Source organism: Pelobates fuscus, chromosome 13 (assembly GCF_036172605.1).
Source record: "Pelobates fuscus isolate aPelFus1 chromosome 13, aPelFus1.pri, whole genome shotgun sequence".
NCBI lineage: Eukaryota > Metazoa > Chordata > Amphibia > Anura > Pelobatidae > Pelobates > Pelobates fuscus.
The window spans coordinates 28,309,616-28,332,152 of NC_086329.1; positions in this window are offsets into that span (position 1 = coordinate 28,309,616).

Genomic DNA, 22,537 nt, shown 5'->3' on the forward strand with positions numbered 1-22,537 from the left:
TGTTTTTGAGATGGAAATGACAGTATTTGGTGATGGATTGAACATGAGGCTTGAAGGAGAGGTCAGAGTCAAATAGAACACCTAGGCAGCGAGCCTGCGTGGTGGAGCTGATGGTAGCACCGTTGACTTGGAGGGAGACAGACACAGGAGTAACAACACTTGAGGGAGGAAAGACCAGAATTTCAGTTTTGGTCAAGTTTAGTTTAAGGAAGTGGGCAGCCATCCAGTTAGAAATAGCAGAGAGGCAGTCAGAGACACTAGTCAAGAGGGACGGGGAGAGATCAGGAGAGGGCAAGTAGATTTGCGTGTCATCTGCATAGAAATGATATTGGAAGCCAGATGAGCTAATGAGTTTACCAAGGGAGGCAGCATAGATGGCAGCATAGAAGGACTGAACCTTTGGGGACACCAACAGAGTGGAGTTGGGGAGAAGAAGCAGAGCCAGAGAAATAAACACTGAAAGAGCGCTGGGAGAGGTAGGAGGAGAACCAGGAGAGAGCAATATCTTGTAGACTGATACTGCGGAGGATGAGAAGAAGCTCATGATGATCAACAGTGTCAAAAACCACAGACAGGTCAAGGAGAATTAGGGTAGAGTAGTGACCACGAGATTTTGCAGCGAGTAGATCATTGGATACTTTGGTCAGTGCTGTTTCCACAGAGTGCTTAGAGCGGAAACCATACTGAAGCGGGTGTAGCAGAGAGTTGGACTCGAGGAAGTCTGTCAATCTCACATACACAATTCTTTCAAGGATCTTGGATGCAAAAGGCAGTAGCGAGATAGGACAATAGTTGGATGGGGAGTTAGGGTCAAGATTGGGCTTCTTTAAAATTGGGGTTACAGTTGCATGTTTGAAGGGCGATGGAAATATACCAGAGGAGAGAGAGAGATTGAGAATTTTAGTGAGAGGTGGAGAAAGAGAAGAAGACAGAGTACAGATGAGATGCGAGGGAATTGGATCTAGGGAGCAGGTGGTGGGGGGGAGGACTGGAACACAGCAGAAACCTCTTCCAATGTAGCGGGTGCGAATAAACATAGAACAGCAGAGGGAGTGAAGTTAGGGGAAGTATTGTAAGGGGAAGAAATAAGATAAGAGATCTCTTCTCTGATTGTAGAGATCTTGTCAGTGAAGTGAGTTGCAAAGTCTGAGGCGGTCAAGTTAATAGGTGGTAGTGGAACAGCAGGGCAAAGTAGAGAGTTAACTGTATGAAATAGTCGTTTGGGTTCGCGGGAGAGTGTGGTTATGAGGGTATTGAAGTAATTAACTTTTGCAGAGGAAAGAGCCAAGCTGTATGAGCTCAGCATAAATTTATAATGGAGAAAGTCAGATGCACAGTGAGACTTTCTCTAACAGCGTTCAGCAGTTGTATATTGGGGTCTAAGACGGGACTGTGGGACAGGACCTAAAATCAGGACTGTCTCACTGAATTTAGGACAGTGTGGCGGCATGAGTTACACCCCAGCTCACGTGATTCAGACAGCCTGGAAGCTTGATGTTAGTTCTTTACAAAAAATACTTATTTTGTCAACACTCACTGCAGCTGGTGACAAGTGTAATTAGCTGGTTCACTTGCAGTGCCTGAATTTACATACTTTACTCCACAATGACAGCCTTCCCTCACTCCATAATGACAAACCTCTCCTCTTCTCCCTCCCTCACTCACTCCATAATGACATATCTCTCCTCTTCTCCCTCCCTCACTCCATAATGACATACCTCTCCTCTTCTTCCTCCCTCACTCCATAATGACATACCTCTCCTCTTCTCCCTCCCTCACTCCATAATGACATACCTCTCTTATTCTCCCTCCCTTACTCCATAATGACACACATCTCCTCTTCTCCCTCACTCACTCCATAATGACATACCTCTCATCTTCTTCCTCCCACACTCAATAATGACATACCTCTCCTCTTCTTCCTCCCTTACTCCATATTGACATACCTCTCCTATTCTTCCTCCCTCATTCCATAATTACATACCTCTCCTCTTCTCCATCCCTCACTCCATAATGACAAGCCTCTCCTCTTCTCCATTCCTCACTCCATAATGACATACATCTCCTCTTCTCCATCCCTTACTCCATAATGACATACCTCTCATCTTCTTCCTCCCACACTCAATAATGACATACCTCTCCTCTTCTTCCTACCTTACTCCATATTGACATACCTCTCCTCTTCTTTCTCCCACACTCAATAATGACATACCTCTCCTCTTCTCATTCCCTCACTCAATAATGACATACCTATCCTCTTCTTCCTCCCTCACTCCATAATGACATACCTCTCCTATTCTTCCTCCCTCATTCCATAAAGACATACCTCTCCTCTTCGCCATCCCTCACTCCATAATGACAAACCTCTCCTCTTCTCCATTCCTCACTCCATAATGACATACATCTCCTCTTCTCAATCCCTTACTCCATAATGACAAACCTCTCCTCTTCTCCATTCCTCACTCCATAATGACATACCTCTGCTCTTCTTCCTCCCTCATTCCATAAAGACAAACCTATCTTCTTCTCCCTCCCTCACTCCACAATGACATACATCTCCTCTTCTTCATCACTCTACAATGACATACCTCTCCTCTTCTCCCTCCCTCACTCCATAATGACATACTTCTCCTCTTCTCCCTCCCTCACTCCATAATGACATAACTCTCCTCTTCTCCCTCCCTCACTCTATAATGACAAAAATCTCCTCTTCTCCCTCCCTCACTCTATAATGACAAACGTCTCCTCTTCTTCCTCCCTTGCTCCATAATGACAAACCTCTCCTCTTAAGTAACCACAGGCAACACTCCAACAGTAAGGATTGCAATTTTATTTACGGGTAGACCACCCTAGACAAAGTGTTAAGTGCGACGTTTCGGCTCAGCAGAGCCTTAATCATGCATCTCCTCTTCTCCCTCCCTTGCTCCATAATGACAAATCTCTCCTCTATACTTCCATTTGCTTTGCCCCCACCCCCCTTTCTGGCAGGTGATTGGCACATGTGACGCTGGCTAAGCATATCTCAATGGTACATCAATGCTTCTCTAAGAAAAAGTCTGAGAAAAAAGTTGGAGTCTGAGAGAAGATGCATGCTGATCACAGAGAAGGTGTGAAATGGATTGGAACGAACTTTTGGGAAGAAGGTTTTCCTATTTTGCAACATTTTTAAAGCTAAAAAGGGGGCTGGGGACCAAAGAAGCACTTCTAGACAAAATAAATGAAAATTAAACAACTTTAGAAATCCATCAGATTAACACTTTAAAGCTTCCATTATTGTTTTCAAAGAGAAATCACGTATGTGCATTAAACAATTGTTAATCCAAGGATAAAAACCACAAACATTGCACGTGTGGAAAAACTACTGCGATTGTTAGTTCTTTTTGTGTACATAATAGGTTTTTCTTTTATTTATTTTTTTCCTACACAGCAGTACAAATCTCTCTTGAACAATTGTTCTAATTAAATGCCGAAGTATATATTTGGCATTTCTCAACCATTTAACTAAACCATTTAACTAAACCATTTAACTAATCATATATCATTTAAAAAATGTAACTAACATTTCTCTAGAATATTATTTGCCTATATGTTGACTTCAATCGATGTCCTTGCTTGAGAACTATGCCTGTTTTTATTTTTGAAAGGGACTTTCATTGCTTTTTATTTTGCGGATTTTAACTTTTAATTTTCAAAGAAAATATAATGTACAAATGGTACCCTCTAAACAGCCAGACTGTCACCGAACCGCCAACTGTCATTCAAACTGTCACTTAGAGAAAATGTCAGCCAAACTGTCACTTACAAAAAAAAAAGTTCCAAAATGGAATGCAATGGTTTTCCCTGCTTTAACATTAATGTGCCCACTAATCTAGTCTGATTCTAATATTTAAAGAGGAACTGTCAGATTTCACTTGCTGACAGTGGCTCATTTACGCATGCTATTTCAGAGGTTCCTGGGGTGAGCTGTGCAGAGGATGTTACTGTAAAAATGCACTTGCCTCCGCAGCGTTTTCATTTGAATAGTTATCAAATTCTATTGTTGCTATGTAGAATAACTGAAAACTGCAGAAGTAGGTATTACGTCCAATTTAGATATCATGCCGGATTCATTTTTTAGTATAAATTCTTTTAAAATAAATCACATATCGCATATAAATATGTATTGTTCTTTTGCGAGACAATTTTTTTTGTAACTTTTCTTTTAAAAGTTATACTGATCCAGATTAAGGCCATATAAAGGCTCAGTTTGTCTTTAAACCAGTCATCTTTAATTTCTACATGTATTGCCATATTACATTTTAATTTTTTTTTTTTATATCAGCTGTTTTGCAACAGGCATTTGGCAAGGAATTATCAATGATAGAACCATATTACTGCCCACATTTAGTGACCTTACGTTAAAGTTGATAGGTTTTCGTAAACTGACTCTAATTCATGGAATCATTAGAATAATAACAAGGGCAAATTAAATCTACGTTGAACGTTTTATTGTATGAAAACTGGTGTTTTATTTGGATTGTAGGTGTGTTAGTATGGACTAAATGCACATTACATATTAAATTACTTTACACTGAAAAACAATTCCACATTAAACTATGTATAACATTATGCTATAATTAACTACTCAGCAATATTATATGCATTTTGGTAATAGTTTATCTTTAAATTATCAAATATAATTAGATGTTTGGTATTTATTTGTTTAAGCATTTTGCCTCTATTTGCTTAGCTAATAATACGAAAAGGCATTTAAAGTACTTGCTGGCATTTCGATCTGGCTTTCCCTCCAGTAACTTAATAGTTAAAGCTTCTATGTTGCAGATTTTGAATGGAATTGAAGGTACGGCTCCATTAAAGATCTATGCTATTAAATGGCGCATCGGTCCGATCATTTGTTCTTCTGTGATTGACATCTCCCACCCACCAATCATTACCGAGGCACACTTTGCTGTTAAATATCCTGGAAGAATCAACTGCTGCCACTTCAAGGTCGTCTGAAAAGCATAGTTTAAAGAGCCTTAAATATGTATATTTACAGGATCACGCCTAACTGATCACCGCACAGACCAGGCAGCATAGAGAAGAAATGTTCTTTCCTTTGATAAGGTTCACACATCAATGCAGCAGATAAAATTGGTTTTGTACTCAGTCAGTGAATGCAGCATTCGAAAATTGATCTATATGGTGGAGATAAAAACCTCTGCAAATGTCTTCTATCTATCTTGTTGCAACACGAAAAAATTACATCTGATACATTGGTAGGTGGTGTGCCTTTACATAGGGTTTGGTGGAGACAGTTTATGAACTGTGCAACACACATTCAGAAATGTCTTTAACCATGCGTCAGATAATGAAATACCGAGTACATTTGCAAAAAATACTCTGCTTAAAATCGCCCATGATGGAAAAAAGAAGAGATCACTGCCAAAGAGTTCAGTTTCTAATTGATTACAAACTAATCTATTTTAAACACCGATCGGAGAATATATAAACGTAATTTATAATGACATCGCTGATTTCTAAATTTTAATATTCTTACCATTACCAAATCATTACCAAATAAATAAACAACAGGACCAAAAAAACAATACCGGTAATTGAAGTAGAATGATGTCAACACAATTTTTTTATTTAGTTTTTGTATAAAAAAAGTGAAAGCACAGTATGCAACGATTATCATAGTCTTCCAATAAATAACATTACTATAATAGTACTAGCCAGACTTCCAATTCAATGGCTAAGCCTTCACTAAACAGCACTTTACATAACATAACCTAAATTGCTTCCAATGAGTGACACAGCTTTTCCCAGTGTAAATGTAATTACACATAAGTGACAGAGAATTTCAATGTGTGATGTGAAGTGGCAAAAAATTTCAGCAAGTGATGCTGTTTACTTTGTGCAAATGTATTGCTAAATCAGTGACAATGCCTATCGCTAATATATTCCTAACACAGTGAGGGTACCTGTACGTCTTTCAGTGGCACGACCCTTAACAAAAATGACAATAATGCGTGATGCTGTTTGCTAGCAAGGGACACTGCATTATGCCCTATGTGCATTATTTGCCAGATAATCTAGTGCCACAGGTTCACGTGGGTCTTTCTGAAGCGTGAGTCCACTAAAATACAAATTAAAGAATGCAAACTACATTCATATTGGCGTAATCAAATGATACATTTGGGCCATGCTTGCATTTTTTGTTTTCTCAGTCATGTATATCTACAAGAGCCCTAGGTACCTGCTAACAGAATTGTGCCACCTATACAATTCATGGGATGTTCTCAAAGTGGAACCCAATCAGTGACACGGTTTCTTACTTCATGAAACCATTGTCCTTTGAGTGGCGATTTCCTTGAATGAGAGACAATGTCTTAAAGCCATCTGCACAACCTTTCAAAAAGTAACTAAAAAGCCAACATAATTTATTTTTCCATGTTATGTTTTGGGACATATTAAAAATGTGCTGCTGCATTGAACGAGTAGGGCTGTCTTTAACGAGGAGCAAATGGGGCAGCTGCCCTGGGCCCAGTTACTTTTTTGGGGGCCCAAGGCAGCTGCCTCGTGGGCCCCCTGCCCACAAACAGGATACTGACAAGCCCACTGGGATACTGAGAAATATCCTGGTGGGCAACCACACCTTAGGTAATCAGGGGTCCCTGCACTTTAATAGGGCCCTGGACCGGGCCGATATCATTCTGTTTGTTCCCCTGCGACCTGTTGGGAGGAAGTGAGGTCACATCACTTCCTCCCAAGTAAATGAGAGCCTCGTGGGAAGAAGAAGGTACACACAGGAAGAGAAGGAAGAGTGGGCTGTGTATCTGACTGTGGAGTAGGAGGCACACACAGAGGAGGAAGGGGCAGAGGAAGCCTGATTCCTTTAGACTCCAATCAGTCTTGGCCACCCAGCTCCCACTGGACCCCAGGGAAGCCACCCTTCTGTACCCAAAAGGTGGGGAGACAGGAGGGTGGATCAAATATGTAAATTGATTTTGATATATGTTGTGTACCTGGGTCTGTGTCAGTGTGTGTATCTGACTGAGTTTGTGTCAGTGTGTGTATATGGTGTATATTACTTTATGTGTATCTGGCTGAGTTTGTGTCAGTGTGTGTATATGACTTTATGTGTATCTGGCTTTGTGTGTGTGTATCTGGCTGAGTTTGTGTCAGTGTGTGTATATGACTTTATGTGTATCTAGCTGTGTGTGAATCTGGCTGTATGCGTACCAGTGTGTGTGTAAGTGCTAGGTATGTGTGTATATGCCAGTGTGTTTGTGTCTGTGTGAGTATCTGTGTGTCAAGGGATGTTCTTGCATCAGTGTGATTATGTGTGTATCTGCGTGTTAAGTGTATGTATATCTGTGTTAGTATGTATGTGCCTACATCCCAGCAATCAAACACAACATGCAAACACACCCCTGCAAACACAAACATTACATACAAAGACACCCCTGAATTCAAACTCCAAAATTATATACAAACAAACCCCTTCACTCAAATAATACTACACAGAAATGTACATCTGCATTTAAAAGACAACACTACATCCAAACACATCCCTGCATGCAAAAACAAACATTGCATACAAACAGACCCCTTTATTAAAACGCAAAAATTATGGGGTCCAAGGGGGCCCAAAGCAATTGCTTGCCCGGGGTCAAATCAATATTAAAGACGGCCCTGTGAACGAGTAATGTTAAGTGTTGTATATTTAAAGAAGCTTCAAGATGTCCACACGATAAGAATTCGTGTTGTCTTACCATCTGTGTCTACAATATAATATGCCTATTTCTTTTTTTCCTGAATTCGAGAAGCTTTCACATCCTTTTGATAAAAAAGAAACACAACAACCCTCTTCTACGCTCTTGGTTTAGTTTAACATCAGTGGTAATCAAGAGCTCTCCAGATAAACACAGCTATATCCTTCTAATAGCCACATCTCGTCATACAATCATTGACTACTGAGAAGTGCAGGCAATGCTTTTGATACTAAGACATTAGAGGCTCTCCAGCATCAATCAAGGAAGAGGAACCAGTAAGTGGCTGCTTGCATTTACATGAAATATTCAGCCCACATTCAGTTTTGCTTTCCCTTGTCCCTAAATATCACTTTTACAAGGAAGCTACAATCATCTCGGTTAGACGAGGCCGTTCGGGGACGTGATGTACCTTTTAATGTCAGGCCTCCTGCAGACTTCTAGTTCTGTAATGAGATGGCAGACTGTGCTTCACTGCCAAAGGTCCCCTTGTGTATGACAGTGCCTCTCTTATGTTCTGTGTATCTTAGCGGATATGAAAAGTAATTCATTAACTATAACAAAACACTTACACAAAAAGAATACAAGAAAGGCGTGTGATATTTTGATGCGGGAATGCAGTGGGGTCAAGGAGATTGGGAAACAAACAATTGAAGTTTACTCTTACACACAGATCTATTATGGAAGAAGATAGCAGACCATACGATGAGATTTTCTAAAGAAGGCTATTAAACTTAGAGCATCCTCAGAAATGTGTTTTTATTTTGCTAAGTATATTTGGATGACCAAATGCTGAATAGAAAAAAAAATGGATATCACAAGCTACGTAAAAGTTAACAATTTTTTTTTTAAAATATAAAATTTTTATACTTCTCACCTTAAAGAGGAGATGTGCACATCATATAGTCTAATAAAAATACTTAATTGTTATTTTTTTTTAAAAAAATTATTAACACATTTGTAGAATTGATCATGGGATTTTATATTCTAGGCTGAAAAAAAAATAATTCTCTATCTTGCCTATTCTCCAGCATATTTTAGCTTAATATATGAAATTTCCTTGTCAATTTCTGTCAAATTCCAGCTTAATGAATAATTGTGTTTGATGTCCATCACAAATATGCATCAGGACCAAATTATTATTGACAACATTTTTGGATCAATTGAACATGCATTAGGTTTTTAAATATACACCCAAGCTGGTAATGACATGACCCCTTTAATTATTATTATAACATAACATAACATAACATATTTTGCTGAATAGATGAAGGGAAGGTTATAAAGGATTATAAAAGTAAATTTGCTATCAACAAAGCCTGTAAAATGTGTGGGTCTTGCTACCAAAAAACATTAGAAATTACAAGGTGGTTCATTTTTATTTATGTGATATGCCATATCTTTATTTGAATTTTAGTACTTATATATATATTTTCTGTTATAATATTTTCTATTATATTTCAGTTCATAAAACCTTAAAATATATAGGTGGTGTAAAAAATATATAAAAAACAAAACAGAAGACAAAGCCCTTAAAACATAAGAAGGCTATACAAGTAATATTGTTAGCATTTTGGGACATGTGGGTCTCTAGTAAAATATTTACATTATGCATCTAGGAATCTATTCACTAAATGATAAAGACTAATTTGCTTAATTCAGGACAAAATATATGTTTTTAAACATAAAAAGGGGGGGGAGGGGATGGACAAAAAGAGTAATAATTACAAAACAAAAAACAATCTGGAAAGTGTCAGTTCCACTTTAAATGCGGCTTTAAACCTACACAAATTATGTTATATTATAATAACAATTAAAGGGGTCATGTCATGACCAGCTTGAGTGTATATTTACAACAGTGGGTTTGTGCATGGTCTTGTAGTTTGCAAACTAAACGTTCTCCAGGACTGCACTCGTCCACTAGGGTTTTTCCCCAGAAAACTACAGCAGGTCTCTGTGAATGTTCCGTCAGGCTGTGTAGGTCTTACTGATTAAATATACAGGGATACATGCCATCACACTGTAGAACTACAGCAAATCCCCTTGGTGAAATACATATATTGTAAGTTCTACATGAGAAGAACCTTTCATTTAAAGATCTATGAGTTTGGTGTGTAAAAAAATACTTTTTATTTATAATAGAACCCCAGGACAAATGCTGACGGCCCGACCTTGCTTATAGTCAATACATGATCATGAATCAATTGGCTTGAAGTTATTGAAGTGATGTAAGTATATAAACTGAATTGTAGAAGTATTATGTTTAAAGAATTGTTCGTTATTTCTGTATAATGCATATACTTAAAAAAATCTAAAGAAAAAAAAAAGTCAAAAGCAATATTGGCACAGAACTTTTTAAGGTTTGGGATAAAATACTCCATCGTTTTACTTTTAACCGGCCTTTCCGACATTTACACAATGTTACATATATAATCAATGACTCTATGTCACGATTTGTGAATATCATACTGTGTGTCTATGAAATTAAGCTTGAAGAGCTGATACGAGGGATGCAGCTGTGGGCCAATGGGATCTCTTTAATCTGAGATGTTAAGGGACCGATGTTCCGAGTCAGTGTTTGATCTCTTGAAGATAGATATGAGTAGAACTAGCTAGAGTCAAACTAAATTGACATGAAAGAGCCACGTGTCCCTTGTTCTTTTGCCTAAAGTTCTCTAGAACAGGTGACACTAGCTCTGCCTTTTATTTTGTTCTAGACAGTTGGGAGCTTCAGGCCAAAAATACGTGACCAGATGTCATCATGTTTAGAGCTGTATAAAAAAACAACAGCTTTCTATGCTATGCACTCTGTTAACTGTACAGTTAACCTCTCCATTATCTAAGAAACAAATACGATAAAAACATGTATTACAATGTAGCATTAAAGGAACATTCTAATCACCATAACCAGCACTCAAGGTCTAACTGGTAAGTATTCACACTGGTTTAATATGGTTTTAGTTCTTACTTGGAGCCTGGCAAGCAGAGCTTAGTTTATTGGCATTATTGGCGTTATCTGAAGCTCTCAGCCGATGATCAAGCCCTTGCACGGCAAGGCTTAGCTCAGGAGAGCTAATGGAACCCCCTTTCATAGGAGCTCCAGGCTCTCAGTCGGAAGTAGTGGAGGTGGGGTGCATAATCTGGCTTACCCTGAGTAAGAAGTCAAACCATTCTAAAAAATGTTGACTACTAACAATGGGGGAGCACAAGGGAACTCCTTGCAACTTAACCACTACAGGGTTCTATAGTGGTTACAGTGCCTGGATGTTCTTTTTACAGTTGTATTTGTTAGTGATATTTGTTCACATCACTAAAGTTTAGACACTATACTGCACAGTGTTGGAGTTGGAGATGAAATATTGTGTCACATATTAGTAAGTAAGTTTTTCACTTAACTTAGCAATTAATCTCAGCCACAGATCATAACGTATGACATATTATTGGCTTGTTACTCATATCACTTTTATTTATTTTTTATTTCTGTATTGATGCTTGCATAAATTTGGTACTGGATGATTACCATCTACTCCGAAATTTGGTTTCTGCACTACTGGCAGCCATTTTTGAAAGACGACTCGTCATCTCACTCAGGGCTGGCCTTAGACATTTAGATGTCCTGTGCAAAAACAATTTACAGTGGCCCCTGGCCAAATCCCTCTCTAACCACTCCCTGTTCCCTGCTAGTGTCTAGCGCCAGTATGGGTGAGTTCAGAGTAATATGTCTAAGTAGCACAATTGTGTGTGTGCATGTTTAAATGTAAGTGGGTACTTGTGTGGAATATGAGTTTCTATGTGTGTAATAATATGGATGACATTATGTATGTTTGTAGCTAATGTTTGGGTGTTTGTGCATGTAAATGCAGGGACTGGAAATCTGCATACTTTATTTTTTGAACTAATTTGCCTTTTTCTCACAGTTTTGTGTCTCCTCATATACTGACATATCTTTGTCACTTATTTAGGCCCATTTGTCTCTCCTCCATTACTCCCCAATGTGTGTCTTCCCATATTTTTTACTGTTTATCATCCTTTCCTCACTGGTGTCTTTCACCTATATTTTGCTATAACTGTCACTCACACTCTGCACACACATCTCCATATTTGTGTCTCTCCCTCATTTCCCCCCCAACTGTCTCTCCCCCACCATTTCTAGCTTATCCTGTATACCATTTGTCTCTACTCATATCAACACTTTCCAAAATGTATCTCCCCCATTTCTAGCCCAGCTGTCTCTTTTTTTATATCCACCGATCTCTCACTTTCAATCCCCATCTTTCCCTCACCTATTCCATCTGTCTATCCCCAATTTCTAACCCCTGTTGTCTCTCCATTACCCCCGTCTCTTCCTCATGTTTTACCTCTACTGTATCCCCACAATCTCCCTGTGTTTCCCAAAGTACTAATCTATGTTGTCTCTCGATTTCCCACCCCATCTCTTCCTTTAGTTTTACCTATGTTGTATCACCATTATCCCCTCCATTTCTAGCCTCTTTTGTCTCTCCATTAGCCACCTGAAACTTCCCCACTTCCCCATCGATGTTCATCTATCACACTGTCTCACAATCTCCACTTTCCTCACAGTGCGCTTTCCTCCCACCATATTATTTACTTATTATTTTGTGCAGTTTGTGCTGGACAGCGGTGAAAGGGATTGGCCTTCCTGTGCCCTCCCACGCAGAGCCCCTCAGTGGCAGGAAGCCATTCTCTGTGTGGGAGTAGAGAGACAGAGCATAACTCCGTCTCCCATGTCACACACTGCTCCTGCACTGGAAAATTCCTGCAAGGGAATGTGCGGTCAGAATACACCAGGTTTGTTTCCCTCTGTGCACTTACTGTCTGAGACTCTAACAGAGGGGAAGACACTGCAGGGAGCAATCAGCTGGCCCGGCATCTTGGAGATGAGAGGAGCCTCCTCGCACCTCACTCATACTTTAGAGTATGTAACAGTGCTCTATGTCAGATCCTGCAAGATTTATATTTGTCTAGGTTCATACCTAAACGTTCCTTGCCTCAACAAACATCTTCCTTGAATGTTGAAATGGTGCCATCTCCCAAATGACGTACACATCTGACAATTCCTGTCATGTGAGTGCTGGCTAGGAGTTACTGGATGTCTTGCGCGGCTGTCTGTGAAATGCATATTTTTAATTGTCCCTAATATGCATGTGGATTGAAGCAAAGTCTGAGGAAAAATAAAATGGAAATCATTTTTTTAGCTCTACATTTGCAAGTAATTTAGCAAGCTCAATGTATAATTAAAACTTTTAATCATGTAGGGCATGATTTAAAAGTTAATCATAGTAAAATTAAGGGATCAGTACATTAAAAAGTGTTAATCACAGTGAAATTAACAAAGGGTCCTTGCATATCTACATGAATGCGGAGGAGAGAGAAGCTTGTTCTTTATTTCTTTCTATGTTTTGCATGAGAGGCATTCAGGCTGTGTGTGGCATCTTTTGAAGTACAGTGCACAGTGCCTGTGTCAGATGGGACACTATTTGAAGGGACACTATAGGCACCAAAACAACTTTGGTTTAAAGAAGCAGTTTTGGTGTATAGATCATGCCCCTTCAGCCTCACTGCTCAATTCTCTGTCAGTTAGGTGTTAAATCACTTTGTTAATACAGCCCGAGTCACACCTCCCTGCATGTAATGTTTCTAAAATCCTCCTGTAAATAGAAATCTAACGTTTAAACTTCTTTTATTGCACAGTCTGTTGAATTTAGAATGTCTTATCTCCTGCTCTGCTAATAGCATTCTAGAACCTGCAATTAAAGTTCAATTTACAGAGCTGGAAATAAAAACTTCTAAAGCAAGTTAACATCTGATTGAAATGTGTTGTTTTTTTTTTTCATGCAGGCTCTGTCATTCACAGCCAGGGGAGGTGTGGCAAGGGCTGCATAAACAGAAACAAACGTGATTTAACTTCTAAATGGCAGATAATTAAGCAGTGAAACTCCAGGGTCATGATCTATACACCAAAACTGTTTCATTAAGCTAAAGTTGTTATAGTACCTATAGTATCCTTATAATGCTTGCAGTCCTGGGTAGTCACGTAACCCCTATGCCCTCCCTGGAGAATGGCTTTCCAAGTAGGTATTGTCACTATGACTGCCTGGTGAGTGGAAAACCCCAGGGGACAGGGCCTAATGTCCAGAGCTACCTAGCTGCCAAGTCACTAGGCATATATGAACAGTACAATTTAACAAAAAACAAACAAAAAACAATTAAAATAAATCTATATTTATATATTCATTTTTAATGTCATTTTTTTAATTGTAGGGTTCCTATAAGTGTTTTGATTTCTGGCTCCCCCTTTTCAACACTAAAACGGTTAAAAATCAAGTAACCTCACCTTCATTCTGCGCAGGAGTGCTTCCTTGGTACAGCTCTGATCCGACTCCCGTTAACTCATCTTTGTGATGACTTGTGTCCAATCAAATACTTCCTGAGAAGCAGTAGAACACATCGCGCATGCATGGCTATCACAACATTCTACCAGCAATGCTTCTCTATGGGAAGCACTGACTTTCACTTCAAACTACCATTCAAAGGAAGTGAGAAATGAAACCACCCTTAATGTTTGCTTGACAGCTGGTAGTTGTGAATGTGATTTCTAAAAATGCGGACATCTCATAAAATAGACCTACATAGACAGGAAATTAACACCTAAACCTGAAGTTCTTTATGTGTTTGGAGTATTCCTTTAACCCCACTTCTGACACATTAAGTCCTCTGGTAATTCAGGGCTGGTCTGAGGGGCTACAGCTGCTTAGACCCAGTTGCGTTTTACAGCCATATACCAGATGGAAAGATTGGAACAATCCCCAACATGCTCACTATTATTTGTAGGAGTTGCAAGGCTCACTCTTACACGAGGAGCACTATCCATGTATTCTGATGTAGTTCAGCCCAAAGGACCTAATATGTACAGCATAGATTTATTGCTCCACAAAAACAAAATCTCAGAAGGTGTTCTTAACGGGGCAAAAACTATACAGAATATGGGTCTTAAATATACATATTTTAAATTAACTTCCCGACTAACAGTGTGTCCATCTGTATATTAGTCTTTTAAATATTCAGTCAATACATATATGTCTTCTTACCTGTCTGTCTATCTTCTTAAACATATGTCTATTTTCTTATGACCCAAAACAGATTGCAGGAGAAGCAACTACATCTCAAATAGCTTGCCCTGTGTAAAAACTCTTAAATCACTTGTGCCATTACAGTGAGAATACGTATATATTTTTGCTTATCAGGCAAATCCCATTGGCAAGAGCAGTCCAGTACCGAAACGCCAAACAGGTCCTCTCTGCACAAGAGATCCGTCAATTCAGAGAAAATCATTTTTGCATTAGTGGCCTTATCAGTGAAGTGTGATGTGCCTCTTTGATATTCTGCCCATTAATCAGTCTGTCCGCATATCTAACCAAACTGCATTTTCTATATTTGCAAAATATACATACATTAAATATTTATTTCTCAGTAACAGAGAATGTGTAAAACAGAACTGTAATATCTCAATAGTGCAATAGCTAATTTTCTAACTCTACATAAGCGTCAATAAAATTGCTGAAGATACTGTGTAATTCTCTCATTTTCTTGAAATGTCAAAATACATTTCTTCCCAAAACTTGACAGGCAGCATAAAATCAGAAATACTTCTCTATTTTTGGAACATATATTGAGATTTCTCATTTTGCATTATCACATTTTACTTTTGAGCTTAGAAAAAAAAAAAAAGAATCTTCAGTTAAAAACATGCAAAGCTGTAACCAATTTATCACACTTAAGAGACAAAGATACACCACTCTTGAAAGTAATGAGGGCATAAAAATAGTTGGAAAAAAAAATAATATTCTATTTCTGTGTAAAACATGCACCCGACAGTCGTTCAATACACTAAAACAAATTATCTCGATCAGTGCTGAGTGTACCTGAGATATCGAAAAAAACACTCCGAATGTGAAGGGGGGAATATACAAATTGTTGTTCTTCGGGGTAAATATTTAAGAAGCAAAAATTGTGTCCATCATGGGGGGGCGTGGCCGACCACGGAGCTGAACGGTCGCACATCTGTGGAGCTCCGCTACAGCCCCACAGATACAGAGAGCTAAAACAGAGAAATCCGCTCCAAAACTGCACAGCTACCCTGCCACCCGATAGCTGACAACATGGGGCGCAAACATAAAAAGCAAACCTACACAGAGCGACCCGCGGCACTCGACATTAGGCTGGCATTCCAGAGGCCTACACAGGCGCGGCCCGCCAAGATGGCGCCGGACCCGCAGAGTGAGTTGGAGACGTCTGATGACTCCCAGGAAGAGAGGGATTCCCAAGCCTCACTCCCAGGCACCACTCACAGGTCTGATTCAGAGGAGGATGACTCCCCAGCTACGAAAGGGGACATCAGGAAGCTGCTGACAGACCTAAGACAGGTCTGGAAGGCCGATCTGAAGGAGACCCAAGCTGAACTAGGGGTCTTGCAGCAGAGAGTCCAGGAGGTGGAGACCAGAGAAAAATCCAGAGATATCCAACTCCGAGACACCAAGCGGCAAGTGGAAGGCCTTACTGAGCAGGTCCGGCGCTTGCAAGGAACGGTGGTGACACTCGAGACCAGACACCGCCGTCGTAACATACGCCTCAGGGGCATCCCCGAAACAGTTGGCGGAGAGGACCTGCTGCCCTTTGTCCGGAGACTTACCGCCTCCATGGGCCTCAAGTGCAACTCAGACACCCCACTGATACTATCCGCCTTCCGGGTGCGCAAATCACCGGCAGCACCAGCTGGTGCCTCCAGAGACACGATAGCTACCACCAGAGACATAGCGGCGAAAGCCGCCATCATGGCCGGATCCAGATCTTTGGGGTCGGTGAAATTAGAGGGAAGCGAGATAGACATCTACAGTGACCTCCCTTTCGCTGTGCTTGCTGCACGGAGACAACTAGTACCGGTCACAAGGAGGCTGAGAGAGCACTCCGTCCGATACCGATGGAGCACAGACGGCTCACTGGTGGTACAGCAGGGCACTGATGTACTCACGTTGACCTCAGGGGAGGACCCAGAGACTTTCCTCACGAAGTTAGGCTTGCTAGCCAATGGACACCACAAGCGAACCGAGAAACGTAACACTTAGCTCCTGCAAGGCTTAGCTATTATAACACTGTAATTCATGTGTTTATATCTGTATATAGTTCATAGGAGTCGTTTATATGCCTAACCTACTACCCCATACATAAGCCCTAACAACCTGTCTTCATTAGCGCAGAATGCGTCAGTAGAGAACGCAAAACTCAAGCAACCTCACTAAGCAGAGGTCAAAGTATAAAAATATAAAAGTAGTAAATGCATTTTGGCACCTAGCAATTTAGTGTACATGTTTCACTACAACTGTGATTATTACCATGTTTGTAACCCAACGATATGCTACATGATCTTGTTATAACCTATTCAATAACCAATATAATGGAAAAATGTATACTGTGTGTACAAAACCCAATAAAATACAAATTTAAAAAAAAAATTGTGTCCATCATAAGATGATGGGTTCCTATTGTAGGATTACAAACGTCTTTCTTCCATTTCCTCTACGTATATTCCATTTCTCTCTCCCTGTTATCATTGTTTTCCCCTACCATAGTCAGACGTGTACACACAATCATACTCTGGCAGTAGTACACACATACACATCTCATATATTTGCACACTCTCTTAAACCTTGTAACTTAAACTTGAAATTAAATGAACATTTAGACGTACATTTTTCAAAACATGTCAGAAAATTAAAAGACAATGGATACTCTATTATCTCTCATACTTTGTGTAAACCCTCCAATATTTTTACAAAGGTTGAATGAATAAATTGGTTTAAAAAAAAAAAAAATATATATATATATATATATATATATATATATATATTGGTCTTTGGTAACTCCGTACAGCATAAAATGGATGTGTGTTATTAACTTCATGGTCTACTCACACATTCAAAGTTTCGACAGTGAATGGGTTAAACAAGACAGGTGATGGAGTGACCAACCAGAGCATATGCAATATATATGCCATCAGGAAAAGGATGTGTTTTCACTTTGTTGCACACTATCACACACTCACTTGGTTTACATGCAAATGCCCCATTTTCTAAACTGCTCTCTATTGACCCATACACATGAGCATCACATTCTGCAAATGGTTATACATTCGGTTGGCGAAATGGCCAAATTTACTTCCCAGGAGTTCCTGGGTAGAATTATTACACACAATAAATGAAATACCACAAAACACATGTAACGTAAATAGTAACATTTAGGGTTCACATGTTAGAGTCAAGCATAGTTATTCTTCTTGAGTGGAATACGTTTTAAGTAAGTTCTGTCCTGGCTGTGTAATGCAATGGGATGTACAATATGCTTCTCAATATGCCTTTATATCATATTAAATTTTTTTATATACAGAGGAGCAGAATGGAGCCGTGCTAAGAAATGTGTATCTCTTCTAAAGACCCTAGTTGAAACAACGAGGAAGATAAATGGAGACTTTTAGTGTAAATGTAGTCTTTGTTTATACACAGGGTTGTGAATGGGTTATGTTGAGAAACATTGCTAATTTCTCAAATGTGATTTTGCAAGTTACATAGTTACATAGCTGAAAAGAGACTTGCGTCCATCAAGTTCAGCCTTCCTCACATATGTTTTTGCTGTTGATCCAAAAGAAGGCAAAAACACAGTGTGTAGTGCATCCAATTTTGCAAGAAACTATGAAAAAAAATCCTTCTTGACCCCAAAATAGCAGTCAGATGTCTCCTTGGATCAAGCAGCTATTAACCCACTAATTAGAAATTATATCCCTGTATGTTATGTTTTGGAAGTATTTATCCAATTGCTGTTTAAACATCTGTATAGACTCTGATAAACCACCTCTTCAGGCAGAGAATTCCATATCCTTATTGCTCTTACTGTAAAAAAAAACTTTTCTTTGCACAAGATGAAATCTCTGTTTTTGCAGACTAAATGTGTGACCTTGTGTCCTATGTATAGTCCTGTTTATGAATAGATGTCTAGATAATGGTTTGTACTGGCCCTGAATATATTTGTATAATGTTATCATATCCCCTCTGAGGTGCTGTTTTTCCAAACTAAAGAGATTTCAATCTTTTAACCTTTCTTCATAACTAAAATGCTCCATTCCTTTTATCAATTTTGTAGCTCGTCTCTGCACTTTTTCTAGTGCCATGATATCCTTCTTTAGAAAAGGTGCCCAAAATTGCACGGCATATTTAAGGTGTGGTCCTACCAGCAGTTTATAAAGAGGCAAAATTATATTTTTATCCCGAGAATTTATGCCCCTATTTATACATGACAAAACCTTACTGGCCTTAGGAACTGCAGATTGACATCGCATATTGCTGCTTAATTTGTTGTCTATAACAATTCCCACATCCTTCTCGTGTGTGGTTATCCCTAATTCACTACAATTTAGGGTGTACGTTGCTTGTGCATTCTTAACCCCAAAGTGCATAATATTGCATTTCTCTACAATAAATTTAACTGCCATTTTATTATTATTGCCATTGCCATTTATATATTTATATTTATATAGTGCACAATCCCCCAGTCTATCTAAATCCCTCTCCAGCAAAGCAATATCCTGCTCACATTTTATTACTTTACAAAGTTTTGTGTCATCTGCAAACACTAAAACATGACTTTCAATGACTATTTCAAGATCATTTATAAATATGTTAAATAGAAGCGGTCCCAAAACAGAACCCTGAGGGACACCACTTGCCACTTTTGTCCAGCTTAAACATTTACCATTAATGACAACTCATTGTACTCTATCCTTAAGCCAATGTTCTACCCAAGAAGAAGAATATTAATCTAGACCAATTTCTATTAGTTTGAAGACTAACCTATTGTGAGGAACCGTATCAAATGCCTTGGCAAAATCCAAGTAGATCACATCCACTGCAACACCCTGATCTATACTTCTACTTACTTCTTCGTAGAATGCAATTAGGTTAGTTTGACATGACCTATGTTTCATAAAACCATAATGATTATTGCTAAAAAAGTTATTCCCAATGAATTCCTGAATATTATCCCTTAATAGCCATTCAAATATTTTCCCAGTCACAGAAGTTAAGCTCACAGGTCTATAATTTTCAGGCAAGGATTTTGAACCCTTTTTAAATATAGGAACAGCATCTACCTTCCTCCAATCCCCCGTTACAATACCTGAAACAAAAGAATCTTGAAAGATTAAATACAGAGGTTCACTTATTTCCCCTCTTAGCTCCTTAAGTACTCATGGGTGAATACCGTCAGGCCCCAGAGTTTTATTTACATGAATTTTCTTTAACTGCTGTAGCACCTTGCCTCGAGTCATTCAATCACAAGTTATCTGCAAGTTTTTTGCAGCAATCATGTGCATATCTCTTGCCATAGGATCCTCATTAATATATACTGAAGAAAAATAGTTATTTAAAATGTCTGCCTTTTATTATTATTATTACTGGCATTTATAAAGTGCCAACAAATTCCGCAGTGCTGTACTTTTCCTGGTGTTCATTAACTAACAGACCCTTCTCTGTTTCCAGTGTACCTAAATTTTCATTTTTTTTATTTTTTTAGAATTGATGTACTTGAAAAAAAATGTGGGGGTTGTTTATGCATTCTTTGGCTGTCAATTTCTCATTTTTTAGTTAAGCCACTTTAATTGCCTTTTTTTGCAAGCATTATTGGCTTCCGTATATCTTTAATCTCTTGTTTTACTTCTGTACTAAGCTACATTGGTTTCAATTTGTTTCTTTTATATTTATTACCCAATGGTATATACTGAGAAATGCACTTTTCTAATATTTGTTTGAAGAGTGTAGTTGGCACTGCCACAAGTGCCCCTATGGACTAGCCTCCACCGATAAAGAGGCAATTGGGTTAAATTGAGTTTACTGTGATCACTGTGCAGAGAATGTCGGATTGCATGGAACACATTATCACCCTGTCATCTCACACCTAGAATTTGGCAACACAAAATACCCTTTTGATTAACGGATATGAACTAATTTCAGCTTGGAGCAAAAACATTTATATACAAAGAGCCTATTGGAGACCCTGTAAAAATGCTAGGTAAGATAAGTATGAACTAGAATTAGATACTTCTTGATCTAGGAAATCCACTTTATTGAAAATGTTTAGTGGGTTGTAGACAAAGATTGTCTTTCACTCCAAACCCAAATATAGGAGAATTTAAAGGCTTTTTTCTTAACGGATGACTATTTTTAATAACATATTTTCCAGCTAACCAGTTTGCAGTAATAATGCCTGAGTTGCCTGGAGAGTATACCTAAAGTACTATACAATATTCAGATTTTTGGATTTTGCATGCAATTTTCTTTGCTGCAGTTTGATTTTTCTGGGACATCAAAAAAAAAAAAAATCACAACCCAAAAAAGATCAATAAAATGGTAAAATGGGCAGTATATGTACATGTTGATTCCCTCTAAACAAATTAGATTATGGATTATTGCACTCTTGTTAATTTGACACTTTAATTTGCTGTGTATCTGAGGTTGCTATGGAAATTAATTATTAGCATGGGTGATAATTGAGTGAATAGTCTATTTTTCTTCTTTTGCATATAGTTATGATTTAATTACCTTCTTTTCTAACATACAAAACAAGTCATCTTGTACGGTACTGGATAAGATTTCTCAAATACTGTCTGGTTGTATCCAGGTAACTGTATTTATTGAAAGAGACAATTATGGAGCAAGAACCGTTTTCATGGTGATACAGTGAACAGCAAAATGCTGTATACAGTTCTCGTTTATATTACTCTGAGTTGCATATATCTGCATTCCCCCAGCTACCCCATATCTACCTTTCATCCCAGCTCCCCCACGCATTCCATGTCTCTTTGCCCCATCCAATTTCATAACATTTGCTCCCAACTTCATTCTATTTTCTGATAAATTGTATCTCCTCCCCTTAATAACTGCATCGTTCCCTGCTTGCCTACTTCTGTTTACATATCTTCCTCTTCAACAGTTTCCATCATAATAATTCTATATTTTTTCTCATTATTTTACCACCCACTAGTTTCATCTTTTTCATGGTGCCAGTCATTGCATCGACACTCTGGGTCTCTGTGGTTCCACAGAATATTACTCTCCTCAATTGTTGGTGGTATAGATGCTGGAGAAGTAACGGGTCTCTGTATTCCTACGCTTCTTCTTGCATTAATATTCACAGGGCTACTTACTAAAGTGAGAATATTGAAACCGAATTCATAAGTTGATTTCAAATTTAAGGTCAAAGCTGGCCTGGAAGAATTTTCGAAGTCAGCTCTGCCTTCCGACCAGTTACTCTGGCCTTAAATTTGAAATTCATTTTGAATTCTCACTTTCGTAAATAACCCTGTTAGTGTGCGATCGGATCTCTGCTTTCCAATACAGGCTCTGATCACAGTGTGAAAATTGTAAAATGATATTTAAATAATCTCATTGCCCATCCCTAAGCGCCCTTGCTACTTGGAGAGAGGGTCAATGCTCCTCAATTCACAGTTTAGTAAGTAAACGTAAAACAGTATAGAGGAGTTTGTCATTTAGCAAGACAGTCATGCAGATTTATCTGACACGAACGGACATAGAGACATTCGGTATCGTTACGTGCGGTGAGATGGCACAAGGAACAGACCTTTAGTATTCGTGGAACTTTGCCTTGCAATCACTGAACTGAACCCAGCAAAGTTCTTTTGCTTGACTGGTCTAAGT